We start from the raw sequence: 23,976 nt of genomic DNA on the forward strand, positions 1-23,976 counted from the left end.
TCTGCAATTAGGCTTATCTGATACAGACAAGAAAGGGCAGTTTTTGTATGGCCTGGACACGCAAATCCAATGGGAGATTCGTATGTTTAGGCCAGCCACCTTTGAGGACGCACTCTCGCTTGTGCAGAGTGCAAAAATGAAACACAATGGTGGCAAGCCCAAGACTTCCCAGCCGGCTTCTCCCAGGGCGAACACCTCGGGGGGCAAAAGCCAGAAGCAGACGGGGTCTTCCCCAGGACAAAGCCCGGGAGCCTCTGGCTCCAAGAACTCGAACAATGCGTCAAAGCTTACTCCAGACCAGAAAGCGGAGGCAGGCAAGACAGGTGGCAAGTTGAGTGCCGAGGAGCTTTCTCAGTACAAGAAGGAGGGTAGATGTTTCTTTTGTCGTACAAAAGGACATACTTCTCGGGATTGTCCGAAGAAGCCTCCAAAGGCCGCTGCCGCCTCCACAGCTTCCGTGGTGAGCTCAGCTCCCACACAGACCCCAGCGGCTAACCCTAGTTCTTCAAACCTCGGTGCTTCAGTTGGAGTAATTATTAGCCGGGAGCTCAAAGATAAGCAGAAGGGCGCCCATGACCAGGAGTATGAGTACAACGAATTGCTCAAGTCCTTTGGCTACATATGTGGCCAGAGAGTCGTCGTCTTGTTTGACAGCGGCAGCACGGAAGATGTAGTCACGGAACAGGCCGCTAGGCGTGCCCGTTTCGAGCTGACTCCGGTGGACAAACAGGTTGAGGGATTTAGCACAACGAGCGTCAAGTATGAAGCTTTAGGTGCTAAGTTAGTGATTCAGGGCATAGAGTTTGTGCGTGACTTTATGGTTGCCCCTCTTGTAGGAGCAGACATAATTTTGGGTATCCAGTGGTTTCACAAGTTTCTTCCTGATGTCAAGTGGGACAAGCACACGCTCCAGATCAATCGGAATGTGTCAAACACTCCGGTGACCATTAAGTGTGAGCCAGGTATTCCGAACTTTCCGTTCATAAGCCACTTGTAGGCTAAGCGAGTAGTCAGGAAAGGCGCACAGTGTGCGATGATTTACATCCAGACAGCCCAGACGGTGGCCAGTGCTTCCGAGAAGTACTCGGTTCTCCATGAAAAGTTCCAGAAGATTTTTCTTTGGGACAGCCTCCCTCCCCAGCTCCCCCCGTCCAGACTAGAGGATCACATGATTGACCTCCTCCCAGGCTCGGAACCCCCGAGCAAGTTTCCATATCGCCTTTCTAAGGCAATGGAATCGAAGTTGGACCACCAACTCCAAGAATTGTTGCAAGCTGGTTTCATCCGCCCCAGCGTGTCGCCATTTGCAGCACCGATCTTGTTTGTCAAGACGAAAGATGGGTCTTCTCGGTTGTGTGTCGATTATCGTGCACTCAACAAGCTGCCTATCAAGAGCAGATTCCCGATGCCTCGAATTGACTATATTCTCGAGAGGCTAAATGGAGCAAAGGTGTTCTCCAAACTAGATTTAAAGAGTGGGTACCACTAGGTACGGATTGTAGAGAGGGACATCCCCAAGAAAGCCTTCCGTACAGAACGGGCCCACTATGAATTTGTGGTCATGCCATTTGGTTTGATGAACGCCCCAGCTACATTTAACTGCATGATGATGCGTATTTTTCGGGATTTGATTGGAAAGTGTGTGTTCATATTTCTGGACGACATACGCATATTTTCAGCTACAGTTGAGCAGCATGACATTGATGTGGAGAAAGTCCTTAAGTTGCTGGAAAGCAACGAGCTCTACGTCAATGAAAAGAAGTCAGAATTTTATCTGTTCCAGGTACATTACTTGGGATATATAATTAGTGCTGAAGGCATTCGACTTGATCCGGCTAAAGTGGCCGAGATTGTTAACTGGGAAGTACCTCAGACGGCTTATGACATTAGATCATTTGTGGGTATATGCCAGGCATACTCTACCCACATTGACAAGTTTTCAGATCTCTCGACAGATCTCACCGATCTGCTAAAGGGAGTGAAAACAAGAAGGCAAAAGATTCGAATGACTCCATGAGCGTTGGAGGCATTCCAGAACCTCAAGGTGGCTTTATCAGAAGCACCTTGTTTAGCCCTTGCCTCGTGGGACGAACCATTTCAAGTGATCACTGATGCGAGTAACATCGCAATTGGAGGTGTATTGCAACAGAATGGTCATCCAGTAGCTTACATGTCTCGTAAGTTACTGCCCGCCGAAAAGAACTACTCAGTCTATGTATGGCCGTGACTTCGAGGTTCACACTGACCATCAGGCATTGCGCTGGATTCAGACGATGCCAAGTGTACAGTGGAGTGATCGACAACACCACTGGAGTCAGATATTCCAGCAGTTTGGTGGTATGATTGAGTACCTTCCAGGAAAGGCCAATCCAGTGGCCGATGCTTTGAGCAGGAAGGGACAAGTATCTACGATTCACACCACTAGACCTTGTTGGTACAGGACTAGAGGACATGAAGCACACGTAAGCGGATTCCGAGGAATTCGGTACTCAGTGGGAACAGGCATTGGATGCCACAGGACCATGCCATTTTCTGATACGCGATGGTTGGCTTTTCTACAAAGGCTGACTATGTGTCATGAGCCATTTCGGGCAGCTCTTCTCCATGATGCCCATGACGCCATTACAGGTGGTCATAGGGGCATGAATTCGACTCTGGAGAAATTAGAACAGCAATACTATTGGCCAAAGATGAGGCGTGATGTGTTTACATATGTACAACAGACAGATGGCCAGACAGAGATATACAACCAGTTGGCCTTTGATGTGCTGAAGTGTTATGTCCACGATCAACAAGGTAAGTGGGAATCGTTTTTGCCTTTAGTTCAAGCTGTTTTGAATGACTCTTTTTCTTCAGCTATTGGCAGGACTCCATATGAGGCAGCATTTGGAAGACCTTTCCAGTCGTCGTTAACCAGGACTTCGTCTTCAGTACCGGATGCGAACAGAGTGACGGAGTCTTACAAGGAGATCCTAGAGTCAGTAAAAGACAGATTGGCTAAAGCACAAGAGGCCTACACTCGACATGCCAATAAAGACCGAAGGGATATGAAGTTTTCGGAAGGAGATTGGGTTTATCTTCGGATAATGAAGCAAAGATTGAAACAGGTGGGCAAGCGATGCCCAAAGTTGTCTTTCAGGAGCTTCGGACCATTTCCCATCCGGAAAAAGATTAACGAGGTGTCTATGCGGTTAAAGCTACCTCCGAGTTGGACTATACACGATGTATTTCATGTCAGTTGGTTAAAGCCATATGCAGGTCCACCCCCTTCAGAGGTCAAAGACGAAGCGGAACCAGACATTGTGGATGAAGCAGAAGTAATGGTTCCAAAACAGATCCTTCTGCACCGTTTCAAGCATGGCTCCGGCCGAAGACTACGACAGTTCCTCACGAAGTTTCAGGACCGAGGACTCATGAAGCGGTATGGCTCGACAAAGAATTTTTCGAAGACTATCGGGCATTATTGACGGATTATTTGGAGGCTATGCAGCTTCCGTCAAGTTAAGCACAAGGGGATGTCACGTGCATCCCGCACTTGGATGCCACGTAGACATTTCTGTACAGAAGGTGCAGGACCTGGGATGGTGAACTGGTCCCATGTGAGCCCAGTCCGAGACGAGTCAGCCAGGGATCCATCTCAGTCGTCCAAGGTCAGGTGTGCATTGTCCTGCACATGAGTCCAAGGTCAGATGTGCACTGTCCTGCACATGAAACAGTGCCAGTCCGCGCTGTGAGTCTCCCTCTAGAATGATGTCAGTGGTTCTGTGTATCTGGTATGGTACCGGATACCAGATCATTGAGTAGATTATGTTTAGGACAAGGGGCTAGCCCATAGGGCTACCCCGGAGCTTAGTATGGGCATGGGAATGGTGTGAAACCATCCCCATGTGGGCCAGTAAGGCCCAGGCTGGACCCACCAGCCATGGAAGGGCTGTAGGACAGTCCTCAGGCAAGAATAAGGCTATTTTCAGGAGGTTACAGCCTTCATAGGGCTATAGGGCAAGTAAGGGGCAGCCCATGGATTGTGGGCAAAGGCTATGCCCAGCCTTCTAGAAGCAAGCGCCTGCCTCCCTAGCTTGCTAGGTGAAAACGCAGCATTTATTGGGATTTATTTGAGCATTTAATGCTGATTTTGCTTAGTCGTGGGAATATGATGCTGGCCGCCTGCTCTTATACTGGCCGACTGCCCCTGAAGGGTAGTATAAATAGGAGAGGTCCACAATCCCATCATTCATCTTAGTATTCACCAAGAGCTCAAGCCAATCAAGGGCCAGACAAGCCAAGGAGATTGCTAAGCAAAGGGGTGGATTTCTGAAGGTCAAGGGCAGGGATTTCCCAGCCAAGAAAAGGTCAAGAATTCTGTATTTGTTTTCAGATTTACATCATTCTAATAAAGCAAATACACCAGCCGTGGTGGGGGCCCTACATAGGGTAATTGGGACCCAATATTGTGTCCTCTCCATCTCCCCCTTCTCTCTCTATTTTTCTGCACATCTCCTTTCAATTTGTGCGTTAATTTCCGTCGCGAAAAGAGTGCTGATTTCTGAGTTTTGAAGTACCGATCCTTCTCCAAAGCTTCCGCATACTACAAACTTTGTACACTGAAAACAGATTTTTGGAAATCTGTGGAACATGTAAAACATCATGTAAGGTGGTAGAGGAACCCAAAGAAATATTACCAACACTGGTGATAGGAAGCGAAGAGTTGTTGGCTGATACGAATTGAAGAAGAGAAAGTTTGGTAGTCATGATATGGGCTTGATTGGTCATGTGGGCAGAAGCACCACTATCACCAACCCATTCCACCGCTTCAAGTGTGTCATTGACCTCTTCTAGAGAAGTCATGGCTGTGATCACGAGGAGTGAATCCTATGAAGAAGTAGATGAATCTGTGATTGCCATGTATGCAAATTTGGTAGATCCCTCCTTCGAAACTTTGTCCTTGCCCTTATCTTTGGTGTTGTCCTTGTCAGATGCTTTGGAAGCATCCTGGGCTTTATACTTGGCTTTGGCTGCCCGAGAGTCATCACGATGAGCAAAGCAGCGAGCCTCATTATGACATGTCCTACCACAGTAATCACATTCATTGCTTTTGTCCGTGGACTCCTTTGAATCCTGTCTGCCCTTGCCTTTGCCTTTGTTTTTGTTGTTATTGTTGTTGGAGGTCCCTTTTCTGCCTTTGCCATTGTCCTTGTCAGAGGCTACAAAAGCAGACTCCGACTTACCTTTTCTGTGAAGCATGCACTTGTCGTGGAGATAACTCACGACTTCCTCAAAAGGGGGGAGTGGATCACGGAAATAAATATTATCCTTAAAAGAATCAAAGGAAGATGGGCAATTTACCAAGAAGTTTATGCATGGAATTGTTGATGGTGCTCCCGTACTCCTCAAGCTGCAGTTTGATACGGGTGAACTCTCCAATCTTCTCAATCAAGTTATCTGACTCATTGATTGTAAGCTTCTGACTCCAATTTGGCAATCTTCACTGTCGAAACTCTCCCATACTTCCTCTGGATCTCTGTCCACATCTGATGAGCATTACTCCGGGTAGAGACAAACTGTGTCTGTATAGATGGAGTCATGCAATGGATGATGATAAGACGAGCCCGAGTATCCAATATGCTTCTCAAAGTAGGGTCCACCGAGTGAGGTGTGGAGATAGCCATCCACACACCGGCTCCTTCCAGCAATAATTGAGTGTAGAAAGACCAAGTATGATAGTTGGTTGCGAGGCAGGGTCGGAAAAGAGAAATAGAGAAAGCAAATCTCTCAGGAATCCTGTCCTCAGCACCTAGAAGAGAGCTTCAGCCTCCAACAGCAAAAACGCAGCAGTTCAGCAGTTGTCAAATCCCCACGGATCCCCTCGTGATCGATCTTGGTTCGAAACTCGAATCCTGCAAACAAACGAACAAACAAACAAGCAAGGGGGTGCAGGCCTGACTCACCTCCCAACCATGACAGCCGTTGACGAGCCCACAGTCTTGGTTGTCTCCACCGAGCCACGAGCTGAGCTAACTAGGATGACGTACCGACCAATCTCCTCCTCGCGACGTCCCATACCGCCACGAAGCTACCCTCGCGGGCCTTGAGACTGCTGCCGGCCTCGGCTGCATAAAGCAGGTGCACGTCTGCACTAGATCCAGGCTCCAAGACCATAGAGCTCTCACAAACTCGCGAGACTCTCTATAATCCAATAACTAACCTTGGCCACCCTTTTATAGGCTCTTGGCCGGTCATCGGGCGTCCACACTTGGCCGCTCGCCCGTCCATACTTGGGTGCCCGCCCGTTAGTATTTCCCTAACTCAGCTCGTCAATCAGCCTGCCTAGTTCCAAGCTTCCCCAAGCCTCGAAACTAGTCTTGCATGCGTATAGCACACGGTAGATACACACTGTGCACATGACATACTCCCCTTCCTCTAAGAGCTCACTCCTGAGCTCACTAAAAAGCCAGGGTAATCTCTCTGAAGAGTAGTCAATGTCTCCCATGTAGTGTCCTCCTCAATACGATCCTTCCACTTGATCTTGTATTCCGTGATAAGCGTATTACGCAATCTTCTTTCACGAAATCCGAGAATCTTTTCAAGTTCGTGCGGAACAAATATCATGTCCTCGACATCTATAATTTCTTGAGGAGTAACTAACTGATCTGCTCCACTCAGTACTTCCTTAAGTCTACTGACATGAAATACAGGATGAACTTTCACATGAGAAGGCAAATCCAATTCATATGCAACTGAACCAATCTGTCGTGTAACACGAAATGGTCCACAATATCTAGGGGATAATTTCGAAGATCTACCTGTCCGTAAAGTTTCGGAATCTTTCGGAACTCGCAAATACACCATCGTTCCTTCAGAGAACTCTCTGGGTGAACGATGTCTATTAGAATAAAACCTGTCTCGGTCTTGAGCAGTTCTAATAGATTCCTTCGCAACTTGTAACATTTCCTGTATATCTTGCAAAAAATTACGTGCTGCATTATGCTGAAGTCCTGAGAATCCTACTGTAACAGGTGATCTAGGTTGAAAACCATACATAAGCATGAAAGGACTAAACCCTGTACTCGTATGCTTAGTACTGTTATATGCAAATTCGAACATAGGAAGATAATCCTCCCATGAACTCTGTCTTTTGGATACATATGCTCGAAGCATATCCTCCAAAATCTGATTAACTCTTTCAGTCTGGCCATCAGATTGAGGATGATCAGAGGAACTCAAATTCAAAGTTGTTTCCAACTTCTCAAAAACAAGTTTCCAAAAATCACTCGTAAACGTAGAGTCCCTATCCTTGACTATGTCCTGCGGTGATCCGTACAGTCTAAACAATTGCTCGATAAACTGCGGAGCAAATTGCGTAGCTGTAATAGTCTTCCGGGTCGATAAAAATCTAGCCATTTTTGTCAAGCGATCTACCACAATCCAAATAGAATCGTGGCCTTGATGTGTTCTTGGCAATCCGGCAATAAAATCCATGGAAATACTTTCCCATTTATTACTTGGGATTTGCAAAGGATGCAACAACCCAGCCTGTCTAAAGCGTTCAGCTTTATTTGCCTGACAAATCTGACACTTGAGAACATAATCTTCTACATACCCTTTCATCTTCGGCCAATAAAAAGTGTGTTTCACTAATGATAGCGTCCTGTATACCCCAGGGTGTCCAGCAGAAGGGGCGTTGTGACACTCCTTAAGAATCTTGGACCTAATGTCCGGGATCTGTGGTACAAAAATTTTGTCATTACGGAATAGCAAACCATTCCGAATCATCCACTGGCCTCCTGCAGCCTGAATAGTAGACTGCTCAGTCATCGAGTCTTGGTCAATCAATGAGCTCCCGTCCTGGATCTTCTGCCAAAATGGACCAAAATAACTATCAGTCCTGCAAAGCCCTCTCAATGACTGAAATAAGTCAGTAGAAATCTCAGTGAACGACAAAGAATTCACCTCTCTAATCCGACTAAGCGCATCTGCAATACTATTCATGGACCCTTTCCGATAACGGATCTCAAAATCAAAATCTTGCATTAACTCTGCCCAACGAGCTTTCCTTCCTCTCAAATCATCCGCATCACACACATACTTGATTGACTGATGATCAATCAATACCAGAAACTTGGAGCCATATAAATAATGTCTCCAAACCTTGAGAGCATGAATCACAGCATAAAGCTCCTTCTCAAGGGTTGGCCAACGAGATTGAGTGTCGTCTAGCTTTTTACTTTCAAAAGCAACCGGTCTACCATCTTGAAATAAAGTAGCACCGATAGCATAGTCACTGGCATCAGTTTCAAGAACATAAGGCCGACTAGGATCAGGCAATGCTAAGATAGGTGCTTCCTTGACTTTATCTTTCAAAAGTCTGAAGGCCATATCCAAATCGTTATTCCAAGTGATAGGCTGATTTGACTTACGTCCACGACCTTTCAATAAGTCAGTCATCGGTAGTGTGAGCTGAGAGTACTCCCGTACAGATTTCCGAAGAAAAACAACAAAACCGAGAAAAGAACGAAGTTGTTTCACTGTTCGTGGTATAGGCCAGTCCAAAACCTTCTGAACTCGGTCATAGTCAATGCTCAATCCATCTCTAGTGATCTTGTGTCCCAAGTAAATGATGTCGGTTATAAACATGGTTGTCACGGTACGAAAATACAATACCGTACGATACAATACCGTACGGGAATTTTTGGTACGATATGAAATTTTCGGATACCGTACGATAAAATACGGTTTTTATTTTTTACACTTACAAGCTATGGAGCTTCAAGCTTGAATGTGAGGGAAGGTTGGGAGGGGAGGAGTCTACAGTGCTTGAGAAACCAGTACATGGATATGTGTCTCTCCCGGTTGGATCTCCCGATTGTCTCCAAAAAAGAACCTGGATGGGTAATGCAATACCAAAGGTCTCCCAGTGTAGCGTTTATGACTAAGGGACCGTCCTTGCACAAATACGAGGAGTGCATCTAGGGTGATAAGTTTAGGGACTCCTCTCTAGATCAAAATGGCCATGTCCAAATGTTCTCCCTCGTGCATAACTTGAGAATCTAATTGTCTAGCCTACCTATACCAGGGATCCCCAAGTGATGTAGCAAGATTCTCTTATCCTACCAATCAAGTGTACACTACCAGTCTACCTCGCCAAATTTTTTAGGTCTCTCCACAACCCCATATGGAATATTGAGTGGACACGAAAGTTGTGAAGTATTGCGAGCATTTGGGATCTTCGTAAAGCAGGGTTTCTACTTTTTTTTAGCATTTGGAATTTTTTTTTCGAGGCAAAAAAATTTTGGGGGGGGGGGGGGGGAACCTAACTCGTACCGTATGATATCGTACGAATTCGTACCGTACGACTCGTACGTACGAACAGGTTCGTACGCGTACGAGAAACAACTATGGTCATAAAGAACTCACATTTACTTAACTTAGCATATAGTCGATTCTGTCTCAAAATAGATAAGACAATCGTGAGGTGTCTGACATGATCCTCAAGAGTACGGCTATATATCAAAATATCGTCCAAGAACACCACCACAAATTTCCCAAAATGTTCACGAAAAAGATCGTTCATCATTTGCTGGAAAGTGGCTGCAGCATTGGTTAACCCAAAAGGTAATACGAGAAACTCGTAATGGCCATACCTAGTCCGAAAGGCGGTTCTTTCGACATGCCTTTCATGAATACGTATCTGGTGATAGCCAGTACGTAAATCTATCTTCGTGAAATATATTTCACTCCTGCTAACCGGTCAATCAGGTCATCTGATCTAGGGAGAGGATAACGGTTCTTAATGGTCAGCTTGTTCAATCTCTTGTAATCTATACACATTCTTCAAGTATTGTCCTTCTTTCTCCTAAGCAACACAGGTGCACCCCAAGGTGATTTACTTGGACGGATCTGGCCCATCCTCAAATAATCTTCGAGTTGTTTAGCCAACTCATCTTCCTCAGCTTGGCTCATCCTATAAGGTGGAATACTGACAGGATGAGTACCAGGGATTAAGTCAATACGATGATCTACTGCCCGTTCAGGTGGTAAACCCGATGGCAGTTCCTTAAGAAATATGTCTTGAAACGAATCAAGTATCTTCTGTAATTCTTTGCTTTCAAACACTCTTAATTCATTCACATCCATGGAAGGGATGAGAAAAGAAGAAAGTGGAATCAATACACAATGGAAAGCGGTATATAAAGAAGAATTCATTATATTTCCAAAATCAATTGTATTTACAAGAGGTCCCTGAGAGGGATGGATACAATCATCTAAAATACTATACTTGGTGTCCCTATGCTGAAAAGAAAAAATATGACTAGACCAATCTATCTGGACGTCAAGAGTCTTAAACCACTCAATCCCTAATAACAAGTCTACATTTTCCAGATGCATAACATAGCATTCCAGAGTATCTTTGTAGTCCTGAATCTGGATTAGAAGCATCTCCACCTTGCTATCGCAAACTTGTCTTCCCGCAGATAGACGTACCTCGTAGGTATGGTCGCTAAGTGTCGTATCAAGACTCAATTTCTGCACAAGTTTGTAGTTAACAAAGTTATGCGAACTGCCAGGGTCAAAGAATGTGAACCTTATGGCCATTCACTTCTCCATAAACTCGGAGGAGTTCATGCAAGCCAAATACTTATTGAACAGACAATCAGAACACGTACTAGGGCGAGAAAGTACAGTAATTGACGTATCTGTCAAAGACAACTGGTTAGCTGCCTTTGGCTTGGGTCCTGCGTTTGACTTGGTACCCTTTTGCTTTGGGCACTCGTTACGCATGTGTCCTTTTTCTTCGCAGATAAAACAACGTCCTTCCTTCTTGAGCTTCAAAGCCCTAAGGAGTCGTTTCTTCTTCGCTAGTGTCAAACTGGAATTCTTCGAAGGTTGGTCCGAAGACTTTCTTTCTGTCGTGTTAGCCATAGGTGCGGAGAACTTTCTTTTATGCTTGTTCCCCTGCTCGGTAACGGGTTTCGACTAGGAAGAGACCATCATATCAACATAGATACGAGCTGAATGGATGGCCTCGTCCAAAGTTTTACATTTGTTATTTTTAACCTGTAATCGGTATGAGTTGGGTAAACCAGCTACGAAAAACCCCAAAAGAGTAGTGGGATCCATCTTTGTAGCTTTCATTTGCAAGTCACGAAACTTCTGGAGGTAGACCTCATAAGTGAGGTGCTGCGAGGTCATGGTCAAAGCTGAAAACCGGGCAACAACATCATTTTCTTGAAGATATCTTCAAATTGTGTCCAAGTCGTTGGCTTAGGGTTGAGTTCCTTCCACCAAAGCAAAGCTTTGCCGGACAGGAAACCTGCTGCTAACTGGATCTTCTTTCCATCATCATATGGATGAAACTGAAAGTGAACTTGCCACTTGTGTAGCCACGTGTCCATGATCTCCTTGGTTCGCTGCTTTTGCTCGCCCCCGAACGGTTCCGGAGTAATATTGGGGCCTAAAGTTGAAGCCAAGGTATCCATTTCCGAGAAAGTAGAGAGGGTAGTGGTCAATAGAGCGATGGAGTTCTGCAAAGCTTGCATGTGGGCTGCGATTTGTGCCTGACGTTCCATCGAAGAAGCTTCGAGAGCTACTTTGAACTCTTGGAAATCTGATTTTGACACAAAATCGTCAAAAAGATCGGCATCGGTACCTTCCGTAGCCGGGAAGCCTTTGCGTTCCACGAGGGGCTCCAAGTCTGATTCTTGGGTCGACATCGTGAAGAGGGTACGTGGAGAGAAAATTCGATCTTTGCACAATGAAAGTGCAAGCGAACTTGAGAGCTTGAGAGCTTGAAAACTTGAGAACTTGAGAGATGTGTGGCAAGAAGCCCACTTGAGGGGGTTTATAAAGGTTTCCCAAAAGCCAAAAAAAAACTCCAAAAGCTAGGCTTAGCTTTTGCTTTGCTTTTGTGTTTTTTTTTCATATATATATATATATATATATATATATATATATATATATATATATATATATATATATATAGTCTTAAAAAAATAAACACCTTGGAAACCTTGGAGATTCTTTTAAAACTTAAAAATTTTAAACTCAAAAAAAAAAAACCGAAAGCTAAAAAAAAAACGTAAGCTTTTCTAGTTCCCCCTCCCCTCCCCTGGATTAGCCGCCGGTTGAATTTGCCGTTTGCTGACGTCAACGCTGTCGGCTGCTTTCTTGCCGTTGCCTGCACGCTTGCCGTCGGCTGCTGAAAACCGGCGCCTTCTCGCCAGCCTGCGCTTGCGACAGCCCATGTAAGCATGGCCTGGGCGTCTGCTGCTGTGCGTGGCCTGGGCGTCTGTTGCTGTGTGTGGCCTGGGCGCCTGCTGTGCGTGGCCTGGCATGGCCGGTGCGCTAGGCTGCGTAGGCTTGGCTGCCTGGCTACGCAGGCCTGGCCGCCTGGCCATACAAGCCTTAAGCGCCTGCCCGACTATAGCTGCTCGAAGCCCGACTCCAACACCTGCCAGCGTGCAAACCCGCCAGCATGCCACCTTCTCACAAACGCATGCGCTCTCTCTCTCTTGCGCCAAAAAGCAACGTGCTTTTTTCTGATTTCTCTTCTTGCAGTGCATGCGTATGACTGCACACACAAATATGCCTCTTCTTTGCAAAAGCAATCAACCCTACTTAACTACCATCCCCCCCATCAACATGGGTTTCTTTGATGAAGAAAAAACACATACTACATCTGAAATCTGCAGTATGCACAGAAAAAACAGCAAGTTTTTAACACATACCGCTCTTCGACCTCTTCTTCTCTACCTACCGACTTGCTCGTTCATGAGGTATGCTCTGATACCACTGTCAAATCCCCACGGATCCCCTCGTGATCGATCTTGGTTCGAAACTCGAATCCTGCAAACAAACGAACAACCAAACAAGCAAGGGGGTGCAGGCTTGACTCACCTCCCAACCATGACAGCCGTGGGCGAGCCCACAGCCTTGGCTGTCCCCACCGAGCCACGAGCTGAGCTAACTAGGATGACGTACCGACCAATCTCCTCCTCGCGACGTCCCATACCGCCACGAAGCTGCCCTCGCGGGCCTCGAGACTGCTGCCGGCCTCGGCTGCATAAAGCAGGTGCACGTCTGCACTAGATCCAGGCTCCAAGACCATAGAGCTCTCACAAACTCGCGAGACTCTCTATAATCCAATAACTAAACTTGGCCACCCTTTTATAGGCTCTTGGCTGGTCATCGGGCGTCCACACTTGGCCGCCCGCTCGTCCATACTTGGGTGCCCGCCTGTTAGTATTTCCCTAACTCAGCTCGTCAATCAGCCTGCCTAGTTCCAAGCTTCCCCAAGCCTCGAAACTAGTCTTGCATGCGTATAGCACACGGTAGATACACACTGTGCACATGACAGCAGTACAGATGCAGAAAACGCAGCACAATGATGAAGCCTCTGATCCAATCAGAAAAACGCAGCAGTTTCTTGCCTGTAGATCAGCGTTTGGCTCTGATACCATGAAAGAAAGAGCACCACAGGTTGTAGGCCCAAAGCACAAACTGTAGAAGACTGGAAACGATTGATTATTGCTGAAAATGAGCATGAGGGAAGCCCGTAGGTGCTTACAAACATAAGAGACTGTTGCAACTTGCTACAGCCAATGACCTCCAGTAGATATGCAAGAATGAGATGAAAAGTGAGGGGAAGGGTGAGCACCCTTATATATCCCTCCAGAGAACTGGTCGGCGAGCTGGAGGAGGCCGACATCTGTCTAGTAGCATGAAATGCCTAAAAAATGGTTAAAAAATCCCTAAATAATATCTGCTAAATATGCCAAAGCAGGGTCTCATAAAATGACTAGTACAAGCATGAAAAGGTGTATGTAGACCCTTTGGAGATGATATATTCCAACAGAATCTCTTGGATTTGCCTCTGTTGGTGGATGGAGGGTCGCAATGCTTTGGATTGAGGGCATCTGGCCTGAAAGTGCGCTCATTGATAACTTCTCCGGGCACGGAGCTAAAGCGTGGGTATGGGAAGTGGGCTTTGGTGTTGAGCTGAGGCACTAGTATGGGTGGTGGCCTCTGATGTGGATGCCTATACTACAAAGACTGTTGGAGAAATCATAGTCAAAGAGTGTTTTCTAGTGTGTACTAGGAACTAGTTTATGAGTCTTTGTGTGAGAGAGTGCCACGTGTCACTTTGGGAGTTATCCCATAAGCATATGGTACTTGAGTGTGTGTGTGCACTCTATAAGAGTGATGTACTATCTTGTGTGTCACATCAATCAAGTCAAGCTATCTTAGTCTACATGTAAGTTTTTGTTCATTGCTTTCATTTCCTTTCATTTCCATTTCATTATGTTTGCTATCTTTCCTTTCTGCACCTAGAGTTAGCACCGCCATGATTCCAACATGGTATCAGAGCCATGCTTCTCCATGGGCAATCCTTGGGGGTGAAGGCCGACCCACAAATGGAAGTTGGTCTTCCTCCTTTGGTTGCCCACTCCCATAAGGCTCTCTTCTCTTGCTCACCATCGCTTGCAGCCTATCTCCTCTCTCTAAAGCCTCTTCATGAGCATCGCTTAGCTCCCCTCACCAGCCTCATCGAGGGATCTTCTGATTGCCGGCCTATGTGCTGATGATAACATTGCCGACTTGCTGCTGATCTGCTGGCTGCCAGCGACTGTCAACAGTCTTCTATCTGCATGAGCATCATCGCTATTGCTCAGCTTCACTTATGCTCAGCACATGCCGACCTGCTGCTGACTTTCTGCCACCTGTAAAATGGCCACCATCCTCTGTTGTTTCAGTCATTGCCATGTCTAGAGGAGTCGCCATTATCCAGCCCCTTGATGGTCGTTTTTTTGTCCACACTGGTGCCACCATTTCTTGACAGATATGCTGCCTTTGCTATAGTCTCATGCCTTCAAGTCACCATTGCTGAAGTAAGACTATTGCCCAACCTGATCAAGAAGGTCGAGACCCAGATTTGATTTTCTACTACCTCTTCACCGACTTCAACAGCCACCCGGAGCCATGACATCACTCCATTCTACATCTGTTATGGTCGAAAAGTTTAAGGGGGAAGGCTTTCCCACCTGGCAAACCAAGATGCAGCTGCTCCTTATGAAAGGAGTATGGGACGTAATTGACGACAATGAAGCAGATGCTACTGACGATCTTCAGCAACCCAAAGTGTGGAAGTAATGCAATGCCTGAGCCATTGCTATCATTGGGCTTTGCTTGGTGGATTCCTTAATGTTTTTCTGAAGCTGCAATTTTATAAGTTGAAAATGGAGGACAATGATGACTTTCGTGATCATTTAGCAAAACTGCAATCTCTTGTGCAACAACTGTCAAGCTTAAAATGCCCTCTAGACAATGAGGATAAAATGGCGGTCCTTATGAAGAGTATGGAAGGGATCTCTCGTTTTGAGAACACCCTTGAAGTACTTACGTTGGCTACTACCACATTGGATGATATGGTGGCTCTTCTTCTTGAAAAAGATCGCCGGAACAAGGATTCTCCTTTTTTTGCAGGCGCTGAAGAAGCTCTCATCTCCCACAGCAGATGGAAAGCCAACAAGAACATCATATGCAGATATTGTAAGCGGAAAGGTCATATTGAAGCCAATTGCTTCAAGAAGAAGGAGAAAGAACAAGAACAACACCATGCTAATCTTGTTGCTGATGAACCACTAGACGAGCTTCTCGAAGATCATGCACTTTCTGCCCATGTCACCCTCGATGAGGATGACAGATTATTGTTTCTGATTTCTTCTATGTGTGTATGGGTGCTCTGCCCTTGCATTATGCATAAAATGGATGAAATAAAGAGTGTGATGGTCAATAAGGGTCCTCTGCCCTGGGTTGTCCCCCAAAAATGTGTATTGTTTTTTACTTTGATATGAAGTATTGACACCCAGTTCAAAGTAAGGGGGGGGGGGTGTGTGACGAGTGATGGTTCTCATTGCCGATCGCAAGCTGACTCAGAAGTCACTATCACACGGGAGGTGTTGGATAGTTGGACTTTCTCTTTGTGGTATTGCGGTGGGGGGGGGATCGGTCTACTCCTTGCGTGTTGGGTCTCACACTCTTTGCTCTGAGGGGGGATATTGGAGAAATCATAGTCAAAGAGTGTGTTCTAGTGTGTACTAGGAACTAGTTTATGAGTCTTTGTGTGAGAGAGTGCCACGTGTCACTTTGGGAGTTATCCCATAAGCATAGGTACTTGAGTGAGTGTGTTCACTCTATAAGAGTGATGTACTTTCTTGTGTGTCACATCAATCAAGTCAAGCTATCTTGGTCTACATGTAAGTACTTGTTCATTTCCTTTCATTTCCATTTCATTATGTTTGCCATCTTTCCTTTCTGCACCTAGAGTTAGCACCTCCATGATTCCAACAAAGACATCTATGATGGCTCTCTGAGAGGTGTCCAGTGGAGGCTGGGTCTCTCTTCTCCCATAGTACATACTCCGCTTATCCTCTCCTCTCATGATATCCTCGGTTCGGCCAGTCTCTATCCTGTGTGGATTGCGTAGTGTGGCTTTGGTTCTATCTGGTAGTGGGGCTCTCTACAACCTTCTATGCGAAGGAGAGTTTGTGAAAGGCTACTTGTGTTGTGCAAGAGCTATAAGAGAGAAGAAAGCTGTGGACACATGCAAACGTAAGCACACAGAGTAGACCTAACTCTAACTGTAATTATGTACAAGAATGAAAGTTCAATGAATGTGCTGAAGATACATAAGACGTCCAGAAGGTGATCTTCTTGAAATTTCATCCCAGACTGCTGCAATCCAATTCCAGCGTCTCCCCAAATTGTCTTGCTTTTGTGCTTTAGATGGGTAAGCTCAAAATCATGAGATGCCTTAACAAATGCTCAATTGCCCTATTTATAGGAGCATCAGGCACTGGTAGGCCTGTAGGGTTGCTCCATGACCTGCCCTGATGCCTGCCCAACCTTCCTTACACACTTGTCCCAGCTGCCCGACACCTACCCAAGCTGCCTGACCTATCCTGCATTTCTGCCTGACCTTGTTTTTGGCTGCGTGGACCTTGTGCACTGCTGTTGGGTGACTGGAGGTGTGTTACACTCTCCCCTACTTGCATTGTAGCTGTCCTTCGCTGCATGGCCTCTTAATAAGCTCTCAACAATGGTTGACACTCATTTGTGAACTAATTCTCACCAAACCATACCGCCCGCTTGATCAGGTAGCCTTTGAGCTTGAGAAGGTACTAAAGCTGCTTCCGACAAGAATCCCTTTTGTTCTGTTGCAACACAACGTGCTTTGGCACCAACCTCCTCCATCATCCACCAACTTGGGTTTATCCTCATCAAGCGGTGCGCTCAACATGGTCCCATGGTATTCCACAAGATTGCTTGAATGAAATATTGGATGCATCTTTCAGTTGCTTGGTAACTCCAGATTGAGGACCACGCCATTGAGCTTCTTGATGATCTTGAATGGACCCTTCTTCTTCGGAGATAGCTTGGAAGAAATCTCCACCAACTGCTTGAACCTTTACTTCTGGATCTTTGGATAAACCCAATCATTTTTCTTAAAGCTGCTATCTTGGTGATGCTTATAAGCTCCTCAGACTTGTTTCATCCAAGCCTTATGTATCTCTTATCTCTTCCCGGACCTGTTGCAACATATGATACATAACCTAGACCACTTGATCCACACCATAATGTCTTGTGGAAGTCTCGAGCTGGGGTCATCAGATTGATGATTGGACGACTATACCCAACCTCAAAGGAAGTCTTCTTCATTGAAGCCTGAACTGCATCATTAATGGCACGTTCCACCAACAGTAAAAACTTCTCCCAAATAGTCAGATGCTCTTGACACTAACACCGAATCATAGTGGTCATCGTTGTCCATGCTCCTTGTTGACTGTCTATCTATGGGTGAAAGGCTCTACTGAATTGTAACTTTGTCCCCAGACTGTAAACAAAGCCTTCCAAAATGCTCATCTGAACTTTGGATCCCTATACTCTTTTGGTCAGCCTAGCTGCCCATCTGTTCAAAATAAAGCCTTTCTGGTTGGCCATTTTTGTAGGAGTAGGTGTCACATTTTTTCCCACTAACATCACAGCTCTCCTCATTTGTCCGGTATGCAAAATCAAAGCCTTTCTGGTTGGCCATTTTTGTAGGAGTAGGTGTCACATTTTTTCCCACTAACATCACAGCTCTCCTCATTTGTCCGGTATGCAAAAACTCTAGTCTAATATTCCCCAAGGGACTGATTGCCTTGCAGCACAAAAACCTGCAAAGAAACTTCTTGATGAATTTGCTGATCAAGCACTCCTTGAACCAACAAAGTTCTGACTCCTGAGAGCATTCGCGTGTAAGCTCTGGCAGAACTGCCTCTCTGGTTGAGAGCACTCACCAAAAAACGTCCAGCTACTTTTGAATTTTTGCATGTAGTCGGGTTTGCAAAACCCCACATATGCTTGTCAGTGAATGCATCCCAAGGCGACACAAGACTCTCAGAACTCCTACATCAACCTTGTATCCACGAGTACCTCTTGGAACCTGTATGCCCAGTCCAACATTTCTGTGCCTATTGGGCGCGAATTCTTGGTCCTCCCTACACCCTTTAATAGAACATACTCCACATAGTACACATTGTGATACAACGAAGATAACACTTTGGCCTTTGTTTGTTTAATCAACTGTTGAAAAAATTATCTCCAGTTAAACATCATTCACTAACACAACCTCATGTGCTGAAGACACATCAAGTGACATGTCCTATTGTGGTGTCATTTATGGTGAAGAAACCATCGACATTTGTGAAGAAAGTGAAGACTCTTCATCCAACTCCTTTGATGGCTTTGAAGAATACTCCTAAGTTCCTTTGCTAAAAAAGGGATCATGTATTGCCAAGTGATTTTAATAGTGATTAATGTGGGAATAAACAAGTGCTAGGTGGTTGTGTAAACTAGCACTCTAGCATGTAAGCTTAGGCTTTAAATAAGGTGGTTCCAATTTGTGTGAACAACCGCTAGTGTGTGTAAGTTCTTTGTGTGGGAACCTCTTAAAAGGATCTTATGTAAGCAATGATGTGTGGCAAAGTGACACATCTATTAGGGACACTTGGCATCATGTTTGACATGTGGCATATGTGGCAGCATAAGCTTCACCTTTGCAAAGGGAGCTTCTCCTATTCAAAGGACCAAATATCATAATGCAAGTATGCCTAGTCTTTGAGTTATCTCATGTCCCGTCTTGCTAATCACTCTTGTTTAACCTTGTGATTAAACTCTAATACCAAAAACTGGTATCAGAGCTCACAGTCCAGCTGCCCCTGCCTTTGCTAGAGCCATTGCCGGCTTGTCCACAGCTGACTGTCGCCAAGCGCCGCCCGTTTCCACTGCCAGCTAATGGCCGCCCAGCTCCCCAGCGGCACTAGTGCAGAGTGCACCACTGCCGCCCGTGCACCATTGCCAGATTTGGCTACTCCGCCCATCATTGGTTGAGTTTTGGTAGCTCCACTCAGCTCTCATCTGCCAGCCCATGCCTAGATCTGGCGGTCCTCGGTCCTGCCCTGCTGATCAGCCCGAACCTGACTCACTTCATCCTTCGCCGTCCTCGGCAGCTCCACTTCTCCATTGACATCAGCTGGTTGCATTGACAAAACTTTGAGCTATTGGTTTCTTATTATGGGGCTTTCTCTTAGAGATATCTTTTTGGATTAGGCATCCATAGGCACTCCAATTCTTGTGCACATATCTCGGAGCTTTGTTTTGCTCACTCAAGTATACATCCTGCTTTTGGTATACTTTGGTGATCACATCTTTCATCTCGTCATATCTAGGGCACAATTCAATTCTCTTCTTGTACTTTCTCACAAACCTGTTAGTGCACAAAAGTTTCCATTCAAGGGGGGATTCTCTTGTTTCTTGCACATAGAACTACATTGGGAAATCCCTTATTGTGAGGATGTCGCAAAGAGCATGAGTTTGTGACCTTTCTGGGTTTAGTGGATTCATGACAATTGAAGACCGTCTTGATGGTCCCAACTACTCACTGTGGAGCTTCATGATGAAGAGTCTTTTGATAGCCAAGGGGCTGTGAGAGATTGTTATAGGGCAAGAGCCTTGTCCTGCAACAGTAACTCTTCGGCAACATCAGCCACAATAGGAAGGGGGACCCAAACTACAGCTGAAGTGGTGGTAGGTACTCTAGCACCAGCTGCCTCCACTCACTGAAGATTAAAGACGGTGGGATATTTGTGATGCCCAAACAATCGCCATGATTGCTCTTTCAGTCAAGCGATCCATTATTCCTCACATCCGATCTTGCAGCTTTGTATGGGCTACTTGGGTGGTCCTCGAGACCATGTTCTAGTCTCGTAATGAAGCACGAGTCATGCACCTGATAGGGGAGCAGGACAACTTAACCATGAATGAGGGTGATTCCATCACATATCACCTTACCAAGTTAACAGACCTTAAAGAATGGAATATAGATGAGGTAGTTGATAACAAGAAATTGATTATCACCATTCTTAATTCATTACCCGAGTCCTATCAGAGTTTTCACACTTCTTTGAATCTCTCTATGAGAGGAGACAATCCTCTATTGTTTGAGAAGCTGGTTGGATTACTTCTCCATGAGGAGCAATTAAGGAAGAATAGATCCAGGTAAGCAAAGGAGACGAAGTCTTCTTCTCTAGGGTCAAGTGGACTCGTGATTCCAAGAAGAAAGGAAAGTGTCATTACTGTTGAAGTCAATGGTAGAGTTGCAGCTAGGGTTTGTAGGTACAATGCTGAGCTATGGAGATTGAAAGATCTTCATGTCATAAGAGTGAGTGTGCAAAAATAGAGAGAGAAGAGAGAGAACAAAGCTCTTAGAGAGTGTGGAGTACACAATTGAATGATGTGATAGTTGCTTGATCGATTCGATGAAGTACAAGTACCTTTATAGGTTACAAAGGTTCTCCTCTTGACATCATTGCTTATGTCATATCACACATAAATATCTAGATATTATTGATATCCCTCTAAGACGCAAACATACTTCCACACTCATAAGAGTGGGTTCACACACAGATCTTGATTCCCAACAAACCCCCCCTCAAGGGATCACCTCATATTGTGTCACGGATAAATCTTAACTCATGGTTTATCATGCCAGTTTTCTTGGTCAAGGATAAATCATATGGCTCTAGTTTCATAGGCCAGCTATGGGATCCCATGGGTGAGGACAAATAAGGATCTAGTCGCACACACACAACTGAAAACAACACACAACTCGATAGAATACAACACATATCTTGGACTTTAAACAGCCCAATCATCATAACAAAAGTTTGCTTCCACTATGGGAAGCTCTGTCTCCTCAATGATATTTGCATTTGCTTTTTTGTGAAAGAAGTTCTTTTCATTGTGGTTGTTTTTCCCACAATGTCTTCATGGCTTCTTTGGATAACAATCCTTCTTAGCATGATTGTTCCTACCACAAAAGGAACATTTTATACCTTCGAGCTCTTCTTTGTGAAGGAGTTGTTCGCCCTCTTTCTCTGTTTTTGAGCCTTCTTTCTTCTTCCTTGAAGGAGGCTATGACACCTTCTAAGGTGAGATGACCCTTTCCAAGGTGAGGTTAAGTAGAGATTTAAGGCCAACTTTCAGGAAGGAAATTTCTCTGGAACTTTCATGCTCTAGTGCTTGGCTTCTTGCAGCTTTAGTGTACTTTGCATCTATTTGTGATATTATATTAAAAGTATGCTAGCCATGGGTCTCTGCTTGTTTTTTGATTGAGTATGCTGGCCATGGGTCCCTGTTTGTCTCTGTAATTTCGCATAAATTCTAGTAAATATCTAGGATAAAGTGCCACAACTTACAAATCGATGAGTTTCATACCTTCCAAATTGGGTGTTTCATGGAATTACTTGTTATTGTAGCTTTCTCTACAGAAATCTTTAAGGCATGTTGTGGCATAAACTATATTTTTCTGATGCTAAAATAACTTTGAAGGAGCAGACCAGTGATAAATTGCACTAGTGAATTGCTTTGCTTGTTTTGCAACTATCATCGCCTTAGGATGAGAAAGCCATTCTGTGGATGTTTTCTATAATGAAAAAGTGCCTTGTTTGCTTTACAATCACCATAGCACTTGGATCTACATCATACAGGAGGTTTTTAATAATGCATTCAAACCAGGACAGTCTTTGCATTGGAATTGACAGGTTGCTAGTGTACTGTCTGGCACATGGGGGTTGGGACTGAAGTCAATCAAGCGCACAGAAATGAAGTGCCACAAAATACAAGGGGAGAAACATTACCTTTGCAAGGCCAAGTAGCGGCAAGGTCATGTTTGCCTCATCCCTTTTATCGTTAACAACATTATGGAAGTTCAATGGACTTTTCAGAGCTGCATTGAAGTCGATGGTACAAGCTTCCTGGACAAAGTCCTATTTGTATAGAGGTGTGTATTCTATATTGTAAATGAATGGAATACTAATGCAGAACTTATAGTCTGTGGTGCTTTTCTGCTGCTTATGAGCTGCACTTAGGTTCCTCCACTACCTCCAAAGCTGCAGTGCATGGCAAATTTAGTAGAGGCTTTATGCCGTTGACTTTTGGTTTCTTTTAATCTAGACTTTGGCCTAACAGAAATGCACTCTCTTTGGTGAAGTAGAATAAAAGGGGGTGTCTAAAAAAAAAAAGATCTTCTGTTGTAAGTGATGGAGTTCTGTGGTAGAAAAAAGACAAAGCAAGCCGTAATCTTTTGCTTTTGATACTCGATATGAGTGAGCTTGACTGTTAAGTTTTCAGCTGTTCTATCCTATCAGGCTGTCATTGGTGAGTGATTCAAGCCAATGTCATAGGAGTTTGAAGTAGTAGTTGAGTCTTACCTTCTGGATGCTAGTCCTAAATCCTACTTGAGGTTTCATTTCATTCCTAAACAGATGTACTTTTTGATGAAATCCATCCCAGCGTGAGCTCTACCTTTTGGTCTTACATATTTTGATGTAGAAAAGAATTTGGATGAAAGTGTTGTCAGGATTGAGTTCCCCCCCCCCCCCCCCCCCCCCTTCTCCTGTTCCCTCCTCCTCCCCCCCTCTCTTTGGTTTGGATTTTGGAGGAGGGAGGGGGATTCTACACCCCTTCTGTTCCTCCCCCCCCTCTTCGGTTTGGATTTTGGAGGGGAAGCCTTGATAACACTTTGATGGAGTCAACACTCTGTAAAGGTACATCTAAGGTCAACAAGAATGCACAGTCACACAACGAATCGATAATGTCAAATTTGCAATCTATAAGTGTTGTTTCATTTCAACAAATTGATTAAGAGTTTTGCAATAAATGGATTTCAATAAAGGGTTACAAATTGCAGTGTAACAAAGTGCAATTTATGTTCAGTATGTAATATATAATTTTAAAAATAGAAATTTGATTTGATTTGAGTACTTTGGTATTGAGCATATGAGATCTGTCTTTGGAATTTTGATTTGAGCACTATGGTATTGAACATATGAGATATGTTTTTTGAACTTTGATATATGATTTTATAATTCACACGAATTTGATGTGCAATTTGTTGTGGGTCGACAATCGACATACTTCTTTCCAAAAATTTCAGTGACAAGGAACTTGCCTTCCTTGGAAGAATATATGGTTTTCTAACTGAACATTTTGATTTAGCACTTTGGTACTGAGCATATATATGACTTGTTTTTGGAACTTTGATGATTTGAGCATTTTAGTACTGAGTAGATGAGATCTGTTTTCTGATATAGTATTTGACAAATGAAAATTTGGTTTGAGCACTTTGATACTGAGCATACGAAAATTTTGAAACTTCTTTGACTTGAGCACTTTGGTATTGGGCATAGTACCACTGGGGGCGTTTTAAGACATTCTGGAGCCCACTTCCATTGCTGCTAGGAGCTACGTGTTGGTAAGCTTGTGGGCAATACTGGTGGGAAGGAGTTGAATGGAGAGGGTGAGCACAACAGCGGAATACTGGAACAGTTGGAGGGGCTGATGGGAATGGCATCGCCTGGCGTCACGTGCAGCTCTAGCGGC

General features: G+C 44.8%; 1 protein-coding gene across 6 annotated transcripts in view; it reads left to right on the forward strand.

Annotated features, from left to right (window-relative positions):
• LOC147629072 (uncharacterized) overlaps positions 1-22,874 on the forward strand; it is a 47,641-nt gene extending 24,767 nt beyond the window's left edge. For 4 of the 6 annotated variants that reach the window (XR_015267882.1, XR_015267883.1, XM_086812316.1 and 1 more), the window contains one exon: positions 22,137-22,874. The gene's annotated coding sequence lies outside the window, so the exon portion shown is untranslated. Of the gene's footprint in view, positions 1-22,110 lie in introns of all 6 variants that reach the window. The other 2 variants (XM_086812318.1, XM_086812317.1) reach the window with 2 other exon arrangements.
• The last annotated feature ends 1,102 nt before the right edge of the window (positions 22,875-23,976 follow it).

The sequence above is a fragment of the Cibotium barometz genome, chromosome 18 (assembly GCF_041138505.1).
Source record: "Cibotium barometz isolate CiBa-2024 chromosome 18, ASM4113850v1, whole genome shotgun sequence".
In the NCBI taxonomy this organism is placed as follows: Eukaryota; Viridiplantae; Streptophyta; class Polypodiopsida; order Cyatheales; family Cibotiaceae; genus Cibotium; species Cibotium barometz.